The sequence below is a fragment of the Parus major genome, chromosome 10, assembly GCF_001522545.3.
Source record: "Parus major isolate Abel chromosome 10, Parus_major1.1, whole genome shotgun sequence".
Taxonomy (NCBI): domain Eukaryota; kingdom Metazoa; phylum Chordata; class Aves; order Passeriformes; family Paridae; genus Parus; species Parus major.
This window is the reverse complement of record NC_031779.1, coordinates 14272139-14286255: the sequence shown is the minus strand read 5'-3', so window position 1 is coordinate 14286255 and position 14117 is coordinate 14272139. Positions and strand designations below refer to the sequence as shown.

Here is a 14117-nt window from a genome sequence, read left to right as displayed (position 1 = left end):
TGGTTTCTTTTTTTTCAGTTCTTACTCAACTAATTTCAAATCTATTTAGACATTTGAAGATGAATTAGAATTTTGAATATTTTTTCATGGTAATGCCTTGACCAAAGTATCAAAACATGAACAAAACCACCAAAAAGTTGTCCATTATTGTCACAAACACTCAGAAGTACTAACATGCCTACAGTGGAAGCCCCATAAATAATACCATTAAATTAATTTTTAGTTATTTCTAATAAGCTTAACATAGAGAAATCCAATTACTGACATCAACTTTCCCCATCTCTAAAAAAGGTAATTTAGTTATGTATTAGCCACCCTGAAAAGGCTCTTTCCAGTTAGGTCAGCCCTCTGCCTCAGACCCTCACAAGACCTGCCAAAAGCAACTTCAGGGCAAATTTCCCTGTTAGGTTCATCTATGTTGGGTCAGACCAAGAACTTTTCAAGTAACCCCATGATGTCCATCTCTAAATGGACTCTTCTCTAAATCTTGCAAAATAATTAGCAGTAAACAGAACTAAAGAGGTATTATAATTAAGAACACATTCTTGTTCTCCAAATTATACATCAAAAAAATGCTACAGGAATGGCCAAAATATTAATAGCAGCCTCTACACTTGTGAAATTTATATTTGCTTTAAAAGATTTCACAGCTTTTGTTTACTTATGAATTAAGGCACATTTCACTAAGAAATTTCATGTTACTAAGAAATAATGTTACAAAAATACAGTCCTCCATGAAGACAGATGCAGTGATCCTAAACTTGAGGTAGATACTGAAAAATCCGTTTTTTTTCCCCTAGATTACATGAGTCTACCATTCCTTCTGTAAAATGAACTAGGCATCCATTTTTCAAGCTTCTATTATCTACTAGTTATTGGTTTGGTCTGCAAGCACTGTATTTTGGTCACAACACATCAGGGACTTGGGCAGTCCTGTAATACTGACAAAGTTTCCTTCAAACCACTGGTAACATGCTGACACACTCCATGCCATCCATTCCCAACCCACCTAAAGGTTCAGTGCAACAACTATAAAACATCTGAGTTGCGAAGTTTTTCTCTTCAGCTTTTTTGGCAATGATTTGTTGCTGTATTAAAAGATCACACCAGTAAGAGACATCCCTTATGGCCAAACCCATGGCTTCAGCCATTTCAGGTCCACTGAAACCCTGCATTCCTTAAAGGGTGAGACTGAAGCCCAACACGTCCAACACTCATGCATAAGACAGCAATAAATTTACAAACTATTCCAGAATGAAATCTGAAGCTTAAACTTTTAAATAAGGTGACCTACTTAGGAAAGGGAATTCACTCCAACAGAGGGAGCTGAATGGACAGAACGAGGTTCTGAGCAAACCAAACCTCAAATTCTACACTTCGAAGTTCATTAATGCAAGGTTTTGTTCTCAACGACATCCCTGGTAACTTTTACACTGGAGGAAAGAAGTGTCCTTTATTGGCAGCTAAGTCCATTATGTTATTTTGTACCATCTTTAGCATGAAGTAAGTGCCCTGGACAGCTCTAAATCTGCTTTTACTACCATTAGACGTTCCTTAAGCAGGGCAGTAAAAGCAAAACTCATACAGGTTTGGGTATTTTTAGATAAGAAAGGCTGTTTGGCAGGTTTGTCAGATTTCAAGGTGAATTCCAAGTAAGATGTGGCTTCATTCACACATGCACTCTTTTGTGGGTATTATTTTTAAATAATAAATTTTATTGCATTAAGCAAAGTATGCCAACTTTAATAAAGCTCCTGGTGTTTTTGAGTATTTGTTGTCTTCTCTTAAAAAAGATTTAAAAATAAAAATCAGTGCTTCAACTAAACACCATGTTAACCAGAGAATGCAACACCAGATCTTTCAAGATCCACCCATTTGAATGCTTTCACAACTGCTTTTTGAAGTAACTACTTTTGTAGACAACTGTGTCAATTAAGTAATTTAAGGGTTTCACGTTCACCTCTCTTCCTCTATTAAGCATTGTGAAGCAGAAAAGGATGAAAAAATTACTTGGTGTGTAACTGAAAAGCCAAAGTTCTACTCCAAGAGCCAGATCTGACAACAGCTAATTTACAGCCCAGTGAAAAAAACAGAAATGCAAACACAAAGATGTAGGAATCACACGAAGATTAATATTAAAATGGAACATGAGTCACATGTTAAGAGATTCCAGCAGGTGACTGGGGCTAGGAAGGCATCAATGGATAGCATAATAGGAAGAGTTTTGAGGAATAGCTGGAGAAGAAACGTATCAATAAATATGCTGTTCAACACACACATGCAGTGGGAAAAATAGCTTGAAACTTCTGAAAGAACAAAGTAATAAAACCTACAGACCACAGTAGTAGAAGAGATTAAATACTTATCAAAATTGAGTTTTTGTACACACATTAAATATTTAATTCCCCAAAGCCCATTAACTCTTTTGCTACATCTTTTTCTACTTCTTTTACTTCAGGACTGAAAACTCAAGTGATAAAATTGGTCCAAAATGAAATGGACCCATAAGCAGCAGGAGGCCAGACTAACACAGCCTAGCAAGGTTTGCACCTTAGCCCCATATACTCCTTTTCCCTTTCATTGGTGTCCTCACCATGGAGTGGAAGAGAAGCAGAGCACTCTGGAGTACAGGACAGCTTTCTCTCCCAGCACCTGAGGCAGTGCAGAAGGCAGTGGCTGATGGAGGGCTCTGCTAACACACACAGCCACAGGACAGCTAAAATTCACTGTCATTTATCTACTAAAATGAGTGGATGCGCATCTTGGAAAAACATTTTCCCGAGCTATCTGAAGCCTAAGAAGGCCTTGCTCCATCAGGAAGCATGTCAGACTAAAAGAAACTGTGCCTTAAAAAAAGCATATACTCCAAAGCACAGTGCTACAGGAATAGAGCTTCCCACAAAAAAAAAGTTAATCCATGCACACAAAATGTAGCGGATGCTCTAATTAAATACGCAGAATCAAGGAGTCTGAATTTTAAGCAGACAGGAAGACAAAAGGACTTGTGTCTTTCCACAGGCAACTCCCAAGAAAGTCACAAAATGTACCAGAAACAACAAAAGGTCAAGACCAAATTCCTCAGTTAAGGAAATGGGAAAAAATTCTGGCCCTATATTCATCCAGTATAGAACTGAATTAATTTACCTACTCAAGCCTGCCAATTTTATGTTTTGACTACATGAAGAATGATTTCAAGTCTATCAGCTAGCAGTTTTAATTTTAAAAAAATACAGGAAACTGTACTGGCATTTATCATTTTGTGCAAAGCCAGAGCTTTAAGAATGAAGAACAGAAAGAGAACAATTGTAGAACAGGAGACAGTAACTGTCTGCTCAAAGGCTCCCACTAATCCTGACAGAAGCGTAAGGACAACACAAGATGCTCGTATGGCAAGTCCTTCCTGCTATACTTCCACACCATTTGTTATCCAAATTGTGTTTAGTACCTCTCTAGAGACAGACATCTGCATACCAAAAACCCTTCTGAACAAGCAAAGCTATGATATGAAAGTTCTCAGTGAAATCTGGAGTCAAATCACAGAAGCCCCCAGAACTAGGATCAGATCTGAAAGCTGTTCTGGAGCCAGACAGGGAGAGAGCACTATCCAAGTACTGCTCACTTCCCTAGAGCCCAGCAGGAATCATCCTGGGGTCCTTTTAACTTAAGCTTTTCTGAAATACACATGCACATATGGCCACACACTAATGAACTTTGCAATGTATTCAGCCAAAGCCTTCAGACACTTTAACACTATAGCCATGTATGGTTGCTAGGATTTTTTTAAAGCTAAAAAGTAAATGTTACTAGGAATAACAACTTACCAGTGCTTCAACCAAGAGCAGATATTTTGCTTACAGTGAGTAAATCAATTCCTCAACAATCTGTAGGGAAAATGGGATATTAAAACACTTGAATTAAAATAAATTAAAAAATAAAATATCTAGACCTCAAGGTCTACAAAACTAAGCATTAGCTTTTATTACAAAAGCCCTCATACAAAAACAAAACAAACCACCAAACAAATCGAAAGAAAAACCCACCAAGTAGTCCCAGCTCACAGCATGTGCTACGGAAGTTATTTTTATTAAAAAAATTAGAAGCATCACTAAGGAACTTATTATTAAATTATTATTATTAAAGAACCTGCAAACAACCCAAGAAATTCAGATCCAGTCCTCAAATTCACTGAGAAAAAACAAGAAAAAGAATATATTCTTTGAAGTCTTTTAAAAAGATCAATCAGGCATCAAGTAGAAGCCTGCTTAAGCAAACTGATTTGATGTTCATAATAGAAAACAAAATGCTCTTTTTATTGAGAGGAGGTATCATGTGGATATAGGGCAATTATGTAACAAATTTATGTGGAACAAATTATCGACTTTATCTCAAAGTTGCTCATATATGGGCCAGGTAACTCATGTGTGGGAAATATGACTTTGACAATGCCCACTGGCAATCTGTGTTTAAAGTCTTAATCACAGCCACCTTAAGCAAAGGTAGTAAGATTAAAGACGTAAAACTCTAAAACAACTCATGAACCCCCTTTTTACTGTAAGATTCAACTACATTAAATAAGACATTCAAGTTTATCCTCCTGACACATACAAACAAACCACATGTCTTGTAAAATCTCTCAGAATCTACTTATATTGAACTATAGCCTCAAATACAAAAAAATTAATGAACCTATCCAGTGACAGTATACTGTGCACTTCCATTTGACAGCTACTCAGATGTGTAGAAAAATGGGATGAACAGCATTGTAATTTCATTTTTGATGTAATTTACTTTGAACTCTTATTATGGAACTTTAAAAAGGGAAATTACAAAAAAAAATACAGCAGTAGACTGGCTGAAGCATGTAGAATATCCTAATGCATGTGATATTTAGAGATTTAAAAATGTATTAATGATATTTTAAAATGCATTTGAATGTGCACAAGGAGCTGCTATTAAATGGAAGCACAGTCCTTTTGTGAAGGACTATGAAATGCCTATCCACCATTTTAGAAGAAACACAACATGGCTGCTGGGCTCTGATCAGCCAGGAGGCATCCACCAGTCATCTAAGGCAGGAAAAATGAACCAGGGAAACAGTTACTTAGGCCCTTTGGATCATTTCACTCAAAAAAGGCCACTTAGGAACTACAATTTAATATATGAAGACAGGTGAAGTTAATGACTGGAAGACTCTCAGTTTACAGCTCTCAGCCATTTTTAATAATTCACGGCACAGCTACATATCCATCATGGCCTTCAAGTTAGTTCTTGTTTTCTTTAGTTCTAGAGCAAACACACAGCTAGGGTAGTTTGACAGAAACTCCAGCGAGGGTATTTAATATGGCTGTCACCACAAAGCACCTTCCTCTAATGAGTGCTATTAAGACTCCACTGGAGATTTGTTCTTCTGACCTCAGCACACTTGTGCAAAAGGAACCTTTTGTTTGTCAGAGTGGTATCACGTAGAAGTAGTTGTGACATTTCTCTTCTTGGAAGTGAGTAGATGAACCAAACAGTGAGTTTTGTAAAAACAGTACGAGGATGTTAATAATATATTACATTTCATTCACATGAGTTATTTTTTCACTATTACAGAATATACCCCTGTGTTTTGAGTTTTTAATTTTAACATCCAAAACACTTTCACTCTTAAACTAGAGAATAGATCACCAAAGGTACAGGCTTATGGCACGAGCCAGAAACCAGAGCGTGGAAATACAAGTCTTGGCTGAAAAAAATTAACCTTTCATGTTAACAGCTGTATTTCCTGTACCTAATGTAACAATCTTTTAGTCAGACTATTTGCTGTAATTGCTGTAGCCTGGGTGATTAAAAAAATACACCCCATATTTAAAAATAAACATGAATTTACTTTTTCTACGTAATCTAAGAGCTGTGGCTTATTTTTGTTTTAAAATTACAGACACTTGAAGTACTTGAAGCCTACACCACACAAAACATGCCCAGCCTCTTAAGTCCACGGCTCCTTCCCCCTAAGATTGGCACTAACCATCACACAGTGCATCTCCTTTTACAGCAAAAGGTGAAGTCAGACACCCAAAAGCCATCACCTGGTATCAAGTTTATCTTGTATTTATTATTTAATTAATAAAGTATTTTGGCAAAGCCGATGTGTATCACCACACCGATGTTTTTCCATGTACGTTGTCAATGCTACCAAAATATTTTCTATTAGAATACTTAATACAGGCTTGTATCCCTGCAGAGGAACAGCTTCCTCTACTGAAAAGGTCTGGATTCAACAAGATTCTGATGCCCCTTTGATTCCCACGAGCATCCTGTAACGTAGCCATGAACCTGGAACTTCCCTCAAGTCCCAGTAGTGTACATCTAACCCACTAAGGTCTACTTAACCTAGAGGTGAAGCCACTGTTACATGAAAACAAGTTGTTCTTGCACGAAAAGGCGGCTCTGAAGAGCTCACAAAAGGGACAGTTAAAGCTGCTTTTATTGTAATGTCCATTCAGCAGAGTCAGGACAATACTGAAAAGATTCAAGACAGTTAAGATCAACGTGCTCAATTGCATAGTTATCATAAAATGATCAAGTCAGCCAAGATCCGCTCTTGAGCACTGTATTTCTTAATTTTTACTTTTCTAGGTTTTTTTTTTAAGAGCAGGTCAGATAGAAATTGCAGACTGACATTTCAGAATTTAATATCAGGATTATAAATTGAGTCTGACAGGTTCAATCTCATCACTATTAACCAGATTTTTGTGGGACCCAGGCTGGTCTTGCCTTTATTGTAACAGACTGTGCAGTATCCGTGGGTTTTGACCCTCTGAATTGAAAATTTATGTGGGATTTTAGATAAATACTGTCGTTCTTAAGGTATGAGACATTTCTAACACGAAGTTCTAGGTCTCACACTTCCCATCAGACAGTCACAAGATGAAGTTGCAGGAACATACTGACATATCACCTTGCTCGTTAGCTGTGTTTGCTGCAGGACATCCATGATGGTGGCACATGTCCAATATCTATAAATAATTTGAACTCTACCTTGCCCATGAGCAGTGACTCACTGCAGATAAAGGTTTATTACAACCTGAAGAGACATTTTTGTAAAACTTATGGAAAATTGCATACAATCTCTTTTCTATGAAGACTGAAGGCTTCATCCAAGCAAAAAAAAACCCAGCTGCACTCAGGTGGGTGTTCACAATTGTGTTCTTTGATTATCATGATGAATTATGTAACTTTAAAAGCAAACAATAAAAAGTATTTTTGGGAATACTGATACATGTGTCCTCATGAAGACGCCTTACACTTTGAGGTCCTGAGTATGCACTGAAGTACATGAGCATGGGAAGCTGTGAAAAAGAACCAGTTAAGGCAGGCAAACAGGATCCCCCACTTGTAATTACAGAGTGGTGAAAGCCTGACTGAAAGGCTACACATTACTCTGATCCTAAATGCAGAATTTGAAGTGTAAAATCAAAAAATAAACATTAGAAGCTGCTTTGTTTACACTGCGAGGAGGAGAGCAAGATACCTCGTAACAACTGGGTACCACTTTAGATTTTTAGAATAAAATTTACACCAAAACCAGAATTTTCAAGTTTATTGTATAAACAATTTCTTGAAAAGGAAAACTTTGTGATTGTCCCTTGCTAAGGAACCAATACCTTGAACTAAGGAATAGCATTCCTGAAGTTCGATTAGACAATATCCTTAGGAGATGACAATCCTTTGGCTTCACCACATGTCAGCATGGTCATTGCAGATTGTTAAAAACTTGTACTTGTGAGTGACCATAGAAGTTTTCAAAGACGCAGGAGACATTAACAAGTGCTGTAGTACCTACATACTAACAATTTCCAAATGCACTAAGCTTGTAAGAAAATAAATTCAACAAGGTAAAACACTGAAAGTTAAATGTTTAATGTTTATTTTGAAAAAAAAAAATAATTATTTCCAGGATAATTAAAGAACAAAAAACACAAAACAAACAAACCCCCACAACACAGTGTAACATACCTGGCACGCACAGTACAGAATTTTGCTCAAGATCTTTTGTCCAACCAGTCATCTGAATCTTTGGAAGAACAATATCCAGTAACAGCCTTTAAAGGAAAAAAACAACAAAACCAGTTTTGTCTAAAAACAAGGTAAGAAAAGCTCTGTAAGTCCTAACATTCTTGACTGACAAACTTTCTGAAAACATGTATAGGAAATGTCTTTGAATGAACCAAAGTTTTTCCTACAGTACAAAACCAATATTCTATCATCACTAAGCGTTAGCCTCCAGGTCCCCAAAAACACGAGACAGGCCCCAAAAATCTCCTCCTCTATGAATCCCCAAAGCCTTGTGTTACTACTTTGATATACAAATTCTACAATTTCCCCAAACGTTAATGTTACAAATTCATTAAGTAAAAAACCTAATTCAAAGTTTAACGCAAGTTTTCACTGCTGAAACGGGACATACAGAACTTCTATATGCAAATACTGTCCTTTTCCACTAAATACAATGCATTTGTATATATGTATCACATATTATAAAAATAAACAATCCACTTAACAAACAGCTTTAGTAAACTGAAATTTATACTCAAGCAGTACCTAAATATGACATTATATGAAAACAGTCTACCTGTTAACTGCAAAGAAAAGCTTTTCAGAACTCCAGACAATTTATCAAATGTGTCCCCTCCATATAAAAATAAGATGTTTTTTCTTTTCTTCCCATCTGCACAGTAGCAAAAAGGCAAATTCCAATTTCAAAAAGTAACAAGGAAATGAACATACTAACGTAAAGTATAACCATTCTTACCTAAGAAAAATAAGGCATGAACGAATCCTCTGGAAGCCAGTCAGGAAATACGATTCTGTTCACGAAATTCTACCTGAAAAAACAAAGTATGGAAATTTTCAGTATTTTGCTTTAGAAAAGCAGCATATGCCTGAAATCTATCAATCTTTAGATAATTATTAGATCGGGAAAAACTCATGATCACAATAACTATCTTTCAAATTGAACTCTAAAAATAAAAGTATGAGTGGCTGTACAATCCTGTCTGAAGAAAAACCCACTGGATATGAGTGACTGACATACAACACACATGATCTGTGCTTTTCATGAATAACTGCAGTCTGCTCTACTGTCTCCATTACTTTAATTTTGAAAGAACTAAAGCTAAAATGCCAATTTAAGACTTTTTCTACTGTGTAATTTATCACACAATATCCCTCAGCCCTTTTACTTTTTCTTCCACATTAAAGTCTTTCAAAGTAGGCTATGCAAAATTAAATAAAACCACTACTGATAGCAAGGTTACTTTAAAATGGCTTCTGTCATCAGCTTCTCTGAATTTTAAGTCCTAAGTTACTTCATCTCCCAAAAAAAATCTTTTTTGCCCTTCAGAATACAGTTTTAAAGCCTTCAGCTTCTTTAACCTTTAATCAGATCGAAAGTATGCTCCTTTAACACAAGGAACACCATATTTGCCCTACCTCTAGCCAACTTTTCTTGCCTTTTGAGAAAAGCCGTAACATTTTATTTTACAGCAATTATATTTATCACCAGCACTACTTCATACTTTAGAAGTGTAGAATCATTCTGCAAATATACCATTTTAAAAAACATTTTAATGCTGGATTAAAAGATGTCTAAATTCAAACCCCTACACCTTAAATAAAAAAAAGCACCGCAGAAATATTAAATAGAACACATTATTAATTACAAGTAATTTATTTTCTGGACAATTACCTGCTATTTTAATTTTCCACTGTTGAAAGAAACCAGTCAAAACTATTTAAAAATTATCCTCTAATGTACTTAAGACAAATCCAGCAGACACCCACCTAAAGCTAGAACTTTCTTTAGGGCAAAGTGTATATGCCATAACCTGTTCTACACTGCAGAACTGTTGCTGGGGTTATAAAACCACCATAATCCAAGTCTAAAATAAAGACACTAAACACTTTGCATAAAGGTGACGGAAGTCCAATGGTTGCTGAAACTTGTATTTCTATTTCCAAAAAAAGGGCTAACTTCAATCGTTGAAATGACAGATTCTTATTTGCAGAGGAAGTACCGAAAAATGTAGATTTACCTCCAACTGCAGTATTTAAAATCTGCAGAGTTTCAGAACCTTGCACAAGCATACAACACTAAAATCTAACAAATATGGCTATACACAATCTCCAATTAAAACTAAAGTTTTTAGTATTTACCTCCTGTTCTGCTGCAAAGACTTTTTATACATTTAGAATTACGATTTTACTCTTAAATTGGTAATTGCTGAACGCGAGCCAACCCAAAACAAACGTCAGCCATTGCATTTAAACTTGCATTTTTTAAAAGTCTTGCAATAGTGTTGTACAACTTCTAAATTATCAGAACACCGAAACAACGATTAAAATGATTCGTAAAGAGAAGTAACTGCGAGGTCTCTGAAAAACGTATTAACTGAATTATAAAAACAAACCTGAAACCCATTAAATGTTTTTTTTAAAGCTTTACATGTCAGACAGAAAGTCATCCGTTTCCTTATCGTGCAATTCGAATTTAAGTAACTCTCTTTTCTTTTTGTAGTGTCGCCTAAATCACAACTGTAGTATTTCGCCAACTTTAAACTGTAGACTTGGCATGACCGAGCTTTGTTTTTCTCAAGCTTTTAAGTTTGTACGTTGCCGTTTTAATTGCAAAATCAAATCTGCACGTAATTCCTAAGAGGTTTTTTTAAAACTTCTACACCTGAATTGCTGTTTCTCCAGTGAAGTCAATTTCTCTCTATTGTTCCATAAAGTACCAATCTGTCTCATCCGCAGCCTGTTTCTGCCTTACTGGTTTACAAAGAGTTAAAAGCCAACACCCCACCAAAAAAACACTCCAAGTTTTATTTTTAAGAGAAAAGGACATGGCGTCTTTGTTCTTAGAAACTACGAAAACACATCCCCATCCGACCAGCGACGGGCAAGAAACGCTCTTTACACAGACACGGGGCTAAACATTTCAGCGATGCCGTCGTACAGCCTTCACCTCTCCCCCCTCCCTCCAGTGCTGCATTGGAGTTCCAGGCTGATTTGCAGATACCCCCCTTGTACGCTGCGCTGGGGGGAATCGGTCTGCAGCCCCCCCTATGCTCGGTGCTGCACAGGGGAGCCAAAACCCGCCGCTGCTCCCCCCGGGGCTGCACCGAGGACGGGGCGTGCGGAGCCTCCCGGGTGCTGCAGGAGAGGGAAGGGAGCGCCCGCAGTCGCCGAGGGTCACTGGGGCGCCCCTTGTCCCGCCGCTCCCCTCCAACCCAGTCCGGTGTCGGGCACGGGCGGGGGTCCCCGAGGGTACCCGCAGGTCCCCTCAGCGACCGGCGGGGGGGGAAAGGGGGGGCAGAGGGAGCCAGCGCCCCCTCCCCCTCCCGGCTCCAAGGACATTTTGTTTTTCCTCCCAAGGACAAAGGACAATGAAGAGCCCGGAGACTCCGGCACTTACCCGGCGAAGAGCAGCCCGCTGGCAGGCACCCGGGGCCCCGAGAACGGGGCACTGCTCCCGGCTCTCCCTGCCCGCGGTCAAGGGCGGCCCCGCGCCCGCCTGGCGAGGGAGCGGCGCGGGCAGCGCTCCGCAGCCCGGCGCCATTGCTGCCCGACCGTCGGCAGCCCCGTTCGGCAGCCCGGCTCGCCGCCCTCCAAAGCCCCGCAGCCCACAGAGCGCCGGGCCCGATTTGGCGCCCGGGAGCGGCACCGAGGGCGCTCGCCGGGCGTCCCCGGTGCGAACGGCGGGGAGAGCGTCGGGAGACGGGCGGGAGCTGCAGCTGCTCCCCGGCCATCTTGTGCCGTGTGTGTGAGGGAGCCTCCGCCGTCTCCTCTCAACTCCTTGCTCCCCTCCCCCCGCACAACATGGCCGCCCGGTCGCTCCTCACTGCGGCGGGGAAGGGGCGGCACCGCGCGCGCGCCCCGCCCCTCCCCGCCCTCGGCTGCGCGCGCGCCGCGCGCCGCTCCCCATTGGCCTCCCCCCGCCCGGGCCCCGCGCGCTCCGCAGCAGCCGCCTCCTATTGGCCCCCGCTCCCCGCCTCAGCCGCCCCCCATTGGCTCCCGCCGCCTCCTCGCGCGCCGGCCGCAGCAGCCGCCCCTCAGGGGGAGGCGGGAGCGAGAGCAGGAGCGGCCGCCGCCCCCTCCCAGCCCCACCTGGCCGGGCCATCCCACCTGTACTGCCCCAGCGCAGCCCTGACCCCGCTCGGGCCGAGCGCTGCCAGACCCCACTCCAGAGATCTCCTCATGCTTCCGCCTGCCTGCACCGACACACAGAGCGGTTCAGCCCCTGAGTTGACTGCTGGCGCCCCGCATCTCACGGCCTCTTTGCCGCCATTCCACAAACACCACCTCTGTTATCAGCCCTTGACATGAGCCAGGGACAGCTCACCCGTCAGGATCCCCACGGAAAACTGGGGCCACAAACCCCTCTATTCTGATGGGATACACACTGCTGTTGTGCACCCTCAGCTCCCAGGCTCGGCTAGAGCACAGAGACAGCACAACCCAGTCACCTGCCTGTCTGCCACATCAATTCCCTGTTACTGCTGCTCAGAAACAGCACAGACACACAAAACTAGGTATCCTGCTTTTTTTAGCCAACACCATAGAAACTGTCTGGTGTGCCAGCCTCACCAGGACACTGCCTCCTATTTTGACTACAGTCATGGAAACCACTTCATATATCAGGAAGATGGAAAGGCATCCTTCACATTTCTGGTCACTGCCATGAATCCTGTCCCCAGCCACACTTACGGTGCTCCTCTGCAAGAAGCATACACAGCAAACATGACAGAACTGCTATTTATACACTTCAGCAGTCACTTTGAATCATACGTGTACCTTTCACCTTCTTTCATTTGCCCAGGTAACTCCATTAAAATCAGAAAGAAATTGTCTAAGTCTTCCTTTTTCATATTAATGAACCTGGTTAATTATGGCAGAATTAAACTAACACTATTTAAAATTATTATGGAAGGCCTCAGGATCCAGTCTGGCACTTGAGATCATGCACCTGGAGTTTGGCAGCTCTCTCCTGAGCTGAGTCCTGGAAAAACTACAAGGAAGTGGCCAGCTGAAAAGAATCAGTCCCTATGATTTTGAGCCAAGAGATGTATTTCCTTTCAAAATACAGAGAAAAGCTGACTTCATGTATAGGATAGCAGAGGTAATCTATTACTTGTAGACAGTGAGATAAGGTGTTACCATCTTCAGAGAAGGGATGATAGTGACCCACATAAAAGTGCCACAGCACAGGAACCTCCAGTAAAGGAATCCATGGTGGTACAAAGCAGCTGATGCAGCTTCTCACTGAAAAGGGGCAACAGGCCTTTTGTTTCCCTCTCACAGGAAGAATTATTGAAGTTCTGGTCTATGGAGACTATGGATAGCAGAAAGCCTGTTCTGCAACTTCATTCCCATTTAGATTCCTGCAAAGGCCAATCATCTTTCTCTCAGTTGAACTGCTCACATATAACTGTATCTGAAGGTGCTTGCACGGACAGAACCAAGATGCTGTCCTTGGAAAGCCACCAGCATTGAAAAAAGGGGGAAGGATGAGGCAGGATTCAGATGAAAGCAGGGTGCAGAAACAACACTTCTCCTTATGTCAGCATTTTCAGCCAATCCTACATGGTAAAACTTCACAGCAAGGACCAAGATTAGAAATTTCATGTACAATTTCCAGCCTTTTTCTTGTTTCTTCCCAAAACACAAGTACTTTTCTAGAAGAATATATGCGTGATCACTTGCAATAACCACATGAGAAGGAGAAAAGAGATCAGGGATTCTAGACATAATTGTGCCTTGTAAGAGCAATGTGATTCCAGCCAGAAGAGTTTAAGATTGTACCTGAACAAGACCTAACCTGCGTGCTGAGACTGTTATCTGATTTTCTCTAATTATACCAGACTGTCTAGTGTAATAGACTGTTTCTCTTAAAAAAACCAAAACCAAAACCAACAACAAAACCTTATGTACATTTTATAGACAAATGTTTTTGGAAGTCCCTTACTCCATTGCTGCTATGTGTAACCAAAAAATTACTCAAAGTCTAATATCTTCACTGAATACGTGCAGTGCTGCTCTTGTGCTTCCTGGGCAGCAAGACCTGAAGCAGCTCC

The 14117-nt window shown here is 40.7% G+C and overlaps 1 protein-coding gene across 10 annotated transcripts in view; it reads right to left on the bottom strand.

The window, feature by feature from the left end:
- Window positions 1-14117, bottom strand: part of CHD2 (chromodomain helicase DNA binding protein 2) — an 80074-nt gene that overhangs the window by 58625 nt on the left and 7332 nt on the right. For 2 of the 10 annotated variants that reach the window (XM_015638713.2, XM_015638712.2), the window contains exons 1-4: window positions 11459-11900; window positions 8798-8870; window positions 8002-8087; window positions 3822-3881 (exon numbers count right to left, since the gene is read on the bottom strand). The gene's annotated coding sequence lies outside the window, so the exon portion shown is untranslated. Of the gene's footprint in view, window positions 1-3821; window positions 3882-8001; window positions 8088-8617; window positions 8714-8797; window positions 8871-9733; window positions 11435-11454; window positions 11903-12168; window positions 12193-14117 lie in introns of those variants that run through there. The other 8 variants (XM_033516984.1, XM_033516983.1, XM_033516985.1 and 5 more) reach the window with 8 other exon arrangements.